This window comes from Triticum dicoccoides, chromosome 6A, assembly GCF_002162155.2.
Source record: "Triticum dicoccoides isolate Atlit2015 ecotype Zavitan chromosome 6A, WEW_v2.0, whole genome shotgun sequence".
Lineage (NCBI taxonomy): Eukaryota > Viridiplantae > Streptophyta > Magnoliopsida > Poales > Poaceae > Triticum > Triticum dicoccoides.
The window spans coordinates 562,560,131-562,568,168 of record NC_041390.1 but is presented as its reverse complement, the minus strand read 5'-3'; positions in this window follow the sequence as shown (position 1 = coordinate 562,568,168).

Genomic DNA, 8,038 nt, shown 5'->3' with positions numbered 1-8,038 from the left:
CCCCTTCCCCAAGGTAGCACGCCCCCCCCTTCTTAAATACCGGACCCCCCCCCCGCCACCCCTCACCTCACCCCACCCCGCCCTGAGCCGCCCGCCGAGCCGCACCGCCGCCCGACGCCGCAGCCGTTTATTTTTTTCTTCGAACCCTAGATCGGTTTATTTTTTTTCTCTGGTTTATTTAATTAGTGAACGTTCACCGATCCGTTCGTTTTAGCGAACGTGTTCACCGGTTAGTTTCTGTTAATGAACGTCCGTTTGATTAATTGTTTGTCAGTTTTCTTTTTCTTGGATTAAATCCGCGATTTATCTGATCGCGATTCCTGATCCGATTTTCGTTTTAGTTTAACTTTTCGCTCATTTATCGGAATCAGGTGATTCAAGCGCCTAGAGTTTCGTCTCGAAACCCTCTATCCGTTTAACCAACTTAAACAAGATTTTGCTACTGTAAAATTTGCCCTAGATCCAGATTGCTAGAACGAAGTTGTTTTCTTTCGCCGTTTGTCTTTCATTGCTTCGTTCGATTTGATTCTTTTGCCAACCGGAGTTCTTAGGTTGAACCTTCTGGTTAGATCTCTTATTTGAGTTTTACCTGTGCATTAGATGATTACTTATTGTATGCTTGTTTGTTTGTTTGCGATAGAGTATCCAGAGTGCGCCGCCTGTTACTTCGAATCGTTAGGTTTCCCGGATCATCAGCAAGGCAAGTAACACTTTGATCATACCTTTCTACTACCCAGTTTTATTGCATTAGATCAATCCTCACACATTGCGTGATTAGGATCTAATTAAATTGTGGGATGGGAAGTAGATGAGGTAGTACCTATTACCTGTTATTAGCAAACCTTTGGGAGTTACTTCTACGTTTGCTTATTATGCCATGCTATGCTAGTAGACGTGGATTGGGTGAGTGATATCCATGACAGATGTGAGATTGTTAATTAATGGTTTATCTAAGGTGGCAACTTAAACACACATCTGGGTGGATTAAGGCACCTGGGTATTCCAGGACTTGCCTGTTTTCTTTTGGACCGCCACCCAGGCTCAAAGGAATCATAAGACTATTCATACTAGAAACTTCCGTGTGCAGCCACAAGCTATTATGGGCTCTAGCATAGTTGACTAAGTTGTGCGAACTCTTACAGTGGTAGACTAGCAGATGTAGGGGATGTAGGTGGTACGGTCTACCCGATCGTAAGGTGCTAGCACTTCTGAAAGACTATGTCTTGATCATCCGTCTTCTCAAACACCCTGTAGTGCGAGAAACCAAACGGAGGTGATCGAGTCTTGTGGGGAAAAGTGCGCAAACCTCTGCAGAGTGTAACAAACTAATCATGATTAGCTGTGTCCCCGGTTATGGACATCTTGAGTATCTAGTACCTAGATTATCATGTGAATCTCAACATGTTACTCTAAATTAATTTTGTTGGGTTATGTTTAATGATGATGCTTAATTGGGATTGAGAATGCTGTCAACCATTCTCAATGTTTAACAACTACCATGATAGTTAAATAAATTTTATTCCTTTGTAGTAGGGAAAAATTGGCTTTACGCAAAGACTGTAACCATAGAGCTTTCCACCAGCCAAATATGCATATAGTATAGCTGTTTCATTCCATTACTCTCTATGTGTTACCTTGCCAGCATATTCCATGTGCTGACCCGTTTTCGGGCTGCAACGTTAATGTTGCAGACTTTTCAGACGACGATTAAGGAGTTTTAGGTCGTGGTTCTATACTCAGTGATGCCGTTGGAGTTGATGGACTCACTTATCTTCCAAGCCTTCCGCTGTTATCGTCATTAGATGGCCTTAAGCCATTTTTTTGTAATAAGTTCTCTTATGAGACATTCGATGTAATAAGTGTGTGATTGCTACTCTGCTATAAATCCTCCGAGTACTGTGTGGTGTCAGCATTACTGATCCAGGGATGACACCGGAGCACAGAGATCAAACTGTTTGAGGTTTGGTCACTACAGAGATGGTATCAGAGCACACGCTGACTGTAGGACACGACCACTAAGCTAAACGACCTAGATCACTATTCACTCTCTTCTTCTCTGACTCCTCATCTTTTCTACTCTTTAGGATGGCGGATGCAAGGAACAAGTTCACACAACCGGATGAAGATACACCCTTTGGACGACACTTGAAGGAAGTCACTAGATACCTGAACATAGGAGTACCAAGCTTCACGGGAACCTACAACGCCACTTTACCTGAAGAAGAGCGCTGGATGATTCAAGTTCAAGTTCCAGGAAGGACGTTCATGCCAGTCACTGAGCCCATAGAGTTTTCTTTTAATGCACCAACTTGGAATCTAGGAAAGAGCATGGCAGCTCACATCGCCTTGGGACGCATTGGAGAAGTCTAGCGCAAGGATCTCAAGGATACTATCTACCAGATTTGTGGGTGCCGAGATGAACACTGGGAGATGATCAGCACCAGGAAGGATAGATCAATCACAGCTTTTATCCAGGAGCTAAACCAGCACATTCGACGACAGGAGAACCAGATGTGCACCGACATGATAGATCTGAAGAAGGCTAAGACAAGAATCAAGGAACTGGAGGAAGAACTCAAGGCTACACGTGAAGATTATGAAGAAGAAATTGAAGTATTGGTGGAGAAGAATGACGACCTGATCAAGAAGATTGGAATATTTATGGGAGGCCCTACGCCAGTAGATGAAGATGAAGAACCCCAGGAAATTAGTCCGGAAGACTACATCATCATCGACGGCACCGACTCAGAAGCAGATAGTAGCAATGATGACTATGTTGATGAAGCTGGAGCAGATATCATGGAGTCTGCAACCGAAGAATATTTCTAGTAGACCACCTCATTAGTAGTAGTAGTCCACCATGTAAATATAGTAGTCCGAGCACTTTTGCGATAGTTAGATCGATTGTATGCCTTTGTTTGATTGATTGAAGTGAATTGTTTGCTTTTGCCTCATGTGCATATGGGTAGTGTTTTTTCTTTAGACCCCCTCTATTCTTATATCTCATCTTTTCTAAACCCACAGATGCCTCCGAGACGTGACCCCAGATTTGCCTTCCCGCCAGAGCTCACCCAGTTGATCCAGCAGCAGAGCACATTGATGCAGTTGCTATTCCAAAATTAGAATAAGGGGAACAATAACAACAACCAACCACCACCACCACCACCTGTTGACCACTTAGCCCGTTTTCTTAGGCTGAATCCGCCGGTGTTTTCCAGTAGCACCGAGCCGATAGTAGCAGATGATTGGCTCCGCAAGATAGCTAGGGAGTTGACCACAGCAGGATGCACAGATGCGGAGAAGGTGAAGTTTGCCGCACATCAGCTAGAAGGACCCGCAGCATCATGGTGGGAGAATTTCACAGCCACTTTTCCTATAGACACTGTCACATGGGACCAGTTTCAGCAGGCTTTTCGTACTGCCCATGTTTCAGCAGGAGCTATGGCCATGAAGAAGCGTGAGTTTCGTAACTTGTGCCAAGGAGGACGGACAGTTGGCCAGTATGTGGAGGAATTTAGTAAGTTAGCATGTTATGCCCCAGATGACATCGCTACGGATGCAGCTAAGCAAGAGAAGTTTCTGGAAGGACTGAATGATGAGTTGAGCATGCAGTTGATGGTAGCCACCTTCAACAACTACCAGGAGTTGGTAGATCATGCTCTTATGATTGAAGGGAAGTAGCAGCAAATTGAGAATTGCAAGAGGAAATATGGACAAGGAAAGTACAATTCAGGAGCTCAGCAGAAGCCACGTTTTACCCCTAGACCGGGAGGACACTTTCAGCATACCCATGGAGGAGGTAGCTCGCACAATCACAATGGCACCAAAAATGATAATGGCAATGGAGGAAGCAACGGCCAGAACTGCACCAATCCCTCAACCCCAGCCAAGAAGGACCTAAGTCAAGTCACTTGTTTTAAGTGTTCGAAGACAGGACATTATGCCAATGAATGTCCTGAATTACAAAATGGAATTAGCAACGGAAGTTCTGGGAAGAAACCGAACCCTTTCAATAAGGGACAGGTGAACCACGTTAGCGTGGAGGAGGTTGAAGCTCAGTCCGATGCAGTAATAGGTAAGTTTTTGGTTAAGTCATTTACTGCACTCGTTCTTTTTGATACTGGTGCATCGCATTCATACATATCAAAGGGATTTGTGGATAAGTATGACCTATCAACCCAAGCCCTTAGGTCACCCATGTTAGTAACCTCACCCGGAGCAGAGTATGTGGCTAGTCTATGGTGTGACCGGTTACCATTAAGGATTGGTAACTATGTTTTTCCCTCGGACATAATAGTATTGGAATCTCAAGGATTGGATGTGATATTAGGCATGGATTGGTTATCAAAGTATGAAGGGAATATTGAATGTGCTAGTAAGTCAATTTTGCTTACCACCCCAGAAGGGAGAAGGATCAAGTATGTATCCCGGCATGTGCCAAAGAGGACCCAAGTAAATTGCCTAACAGTTGTGCAGGAGGAAGTACCAGTGGTAAGGGATTTCCCTGATGTATTTCCAGAAGAGTTGCCAGGCATGCCACCGGATAGAGATATTGAGTTCTTGATTGAGCTATTGCCAGGCACAGGGCCAATATCAAAGAGACCATATAGGATGCCAGCAAAGGATTTGGTGGAAATTAAGAAGCAGATTAAGGAGTTATTGGATAAGGGATATATTCGCCCAAGTTCTTCACCTTGGGGATCGCCAGTACTTCTAGTGGAGAAGAAGGATGGATCGTTAAGTATGGTTGTTGATTATCGAGGATTGAATGAAGTAACGATCAAGAACAAGTACCCACTACCAATGATCAACGGCCTGTTTGATCGATTGCAAGGAGCTAAGGTATTCTCCAAGATTGATCTGCGATCGGGATACCACCAGTTGAAGATTCGAGAACAGGATATTCCTAAGACAACTTTTACCACCAGGTATGGGTTGTATGAGTATACCGTTATGTCATTTGGTCTGACTAACGCACCTGCCTATTTTATGAACATGATGAACAAAGTGTTTATGGAGTTTTTGGATAAGTTCGTCGTAGTGTTCATTGATGATATCCTAGTTTACTAGAAGAATGAAGAGGAGCATAAGGAGCATTTGCGTTTGGTCCTTGGAAACTCAGAGAACATCAATTATATGCCAAGTTCAGCAAATGTGAGTTTTGGTTGAAGGAAGTAGGATTCCTCGGACATGTTATATCTGGTGAAGGTATAGCAGTAGATCCCGCTAAAGTTGAAACCGTGACCAAGTGGGAAGCCCCAACAATAGTGGGAGAGATCCGGAGTTTTCTTGGACTCGCAGGATACTACCGGAGATTTATTGAGAATTTCTCAAAGATTGCGAGGCCTATGACAGAGTTATTAAAGAAGGATACCAAGTTCATATGGAAAGAGGAGTGTGAGGCTAGTTTCCAAGAGTTGAAGAAACGCTTAGTTACCTCACCAGTGTTGATTTTGCCAGACCAGACCAAGGATTATGAGGTGTATTGCGACGCTTCACGTCGAGGACTTGGAGTAGTGCTTATGCAGGAAGGGAGAGTTGTTTCATATGCCTCAAGACAACTGAAGCCTCATGAGTTGAATTATGCCATGCATGATTTGGAGTTAGCAGCCGTAGTGCATGCTTTGAAAACATGGAGACATTTTCTCATTGGAAATCATTGTGAGGTGTACACGGATCATAAGAGTTTGAAGTACATTTTCACACAGAAGGAGTTAAATCTCAGACAAAGGAGATGGTGGGAGCTTATCAAGGATTATGATATGAAATTGCATTATCACCCCGGAAAGGCTAATGGAGTAGCTGACGCATTAAGCCATAAGAGCCATGTCAATACGTTAATGATGGGAGAAATACCCAAGGAGTTAGTAGAAAATCTTTGTAAACTATATTTGGAAATAGTTCCGAGAGGCTATGTAGCAGCATTGGAGATCCAGTCAACCTTGATGGATAGAATCAGAGAAGTTCAGAAAGCTGACAAAGAGATTGCCGCTATAAAGGAGAAACTGGGCAAAGGAAAAGCTAAGGGATTTCGTGAGGATGAGCGCGATACCCTATGGTTTGAAGACCGTGTTTACGTGCCCAATGACCCAGAGATTGGGAAGTTGATTTTGCAAGAGGCACACGATTCACCATATTCAATTCATCCAGGAAATACCAAGATGTATCTGGATTTGAAGGATATTTTCCGGTGGACCGGAATGAAGAAGGATATAGCGGAGTATGTAGCCGTTTGTGATGTATGTCAGAGAGTAAAGGCAGAGCATCAGAAGCCAGCATGATTGTTACAACCATTGCCGATACCCGAATGGAAGTGGGATAAAATAGCCATGGATTTTATCATGGGATTGCCCAGGACTCGTTCAGGCTATGACTCAATTTGGGTTGTAGTCGATCGATTGATGAAAGTAGCTCATTTCATCCCAGTAAAGGCCACTTACACCAGTGCTAAGTTGGCAAAGATATACATGACCAGGATCGTATGTCTGCATGGAGTTCCAAGGAGTATCGTATCAGATAGAGGAACCCAGTTTACTTCAAAGTTCTGGAAGCAGTTGCATGAAACTTTAGGTACCAGGCTAGAGTTCAGTACAGCTTTTCATCCATAGACAGATGGACAGACCGAGAGGGTAAATCAGATTTTGGAGGATATGTTGAGAGCTTGTGCGCTAGATTATGGATCTAGTTGGGACGACAATTTGCCATATGCAGAGTTCTCTTACAACAACAGTTACCAAACTAGTTTAAAGATGGCCCCTTTCGAAGCCTTGTACGGAAGGAGGTGCAGGACACCGTTGTCATGGGACGAAGTTGGAGACCGTCAGTTGTTTGGACCTGACTTGATTAAAGAGTCTGAACGGAAGGTGAAGTTGATTCGCGATAGGCTCAAGGTAGCCCAGTCTAGACAGAAACGTTATGCAGATTCTAAACGCAAGGAGATAGTTTACGAAGTTGGAGATAGAGCTTATCTTCGAGTATCTCCACTTCGAGGAACAAAGCGTTTTGGAGTTAAAGGGAAGTTAGCACCACGATTTGTAGGACCATATCGAGTTTTGGAACGTATGGGGGAAGTGGCCTACAAGTTGGAATTGCCCGAAGGATTGTCAGGAGTTCATGATGTGTTCCACGTTTCTCAGCTGAAGAAGTGTCACACGGAGATGGCTGACATACCGTTGAGAGATACAATGCCTTTGGAAACTATTCAGTTGGATAACGATTTGACCTATGAGGAGAAGCCAGTCAAGATCCTCGAGTTTGCCAACCGAGTTACTTGCAGAAAGGTTATCAAGTTTTGCAAAGTTCAGTGGAGCCATCACTCAGAGGATGAAGCCACCTGGGAGCGAGAGGAATATTTGTTCAAGGAACACCCTCACCTATTTTCTAGCCAACCCGAATCTCGAGGGCGAGATTCATCTTAAGGGGGGTAGGTTTGTAACATCCCAAATTTTCAATTTGGAGTGTTATACATTAGATCATCTTGCATATCATATTTCTTTTGCATTCTGGTTGATCCTAGAAATTCTACGCAACTCAATGACCCACGGAGAGAGTTGGGGATTTCGATATTTTCATATTTGAGTTCTCTCAAATTTTGAGAATAGCATCATTTGACTTTATTTATTTTATCATCAATTATTTCTATTACAAAAATGTGTGAGAGAGAATAAAATGACTTTCCCAAAATAAAGAAATATTGAAGATTTAATAATAAAATCAAATAAGATTTTATTTCATAGTTTTTCGGTGTTTTATTTGAATTTAGGAAAAATGTGCGTTTTTCAAAATTGCATTTAGGTCCTAAATAAATGTTCACCTTGTGAGGCTTGATTTTAGAAGCCCGTGAAAATTTATTTCGAAATTTTTGGAGTCCTTTTAGTATTTGTTTTATTCTTTTTCTTCCGAGCGGAATATTAAAAAAACGCGTCGCGCGCCGACTGGGCCAAGGCCCAGCTGACGGCCCACCCCGCCGCCTACCGTCTCCCTCCAGGAGACCGGAGCCGCGCCGCCGCCTGAGTCCGGCTCGGAGCCGCCCCGCCGT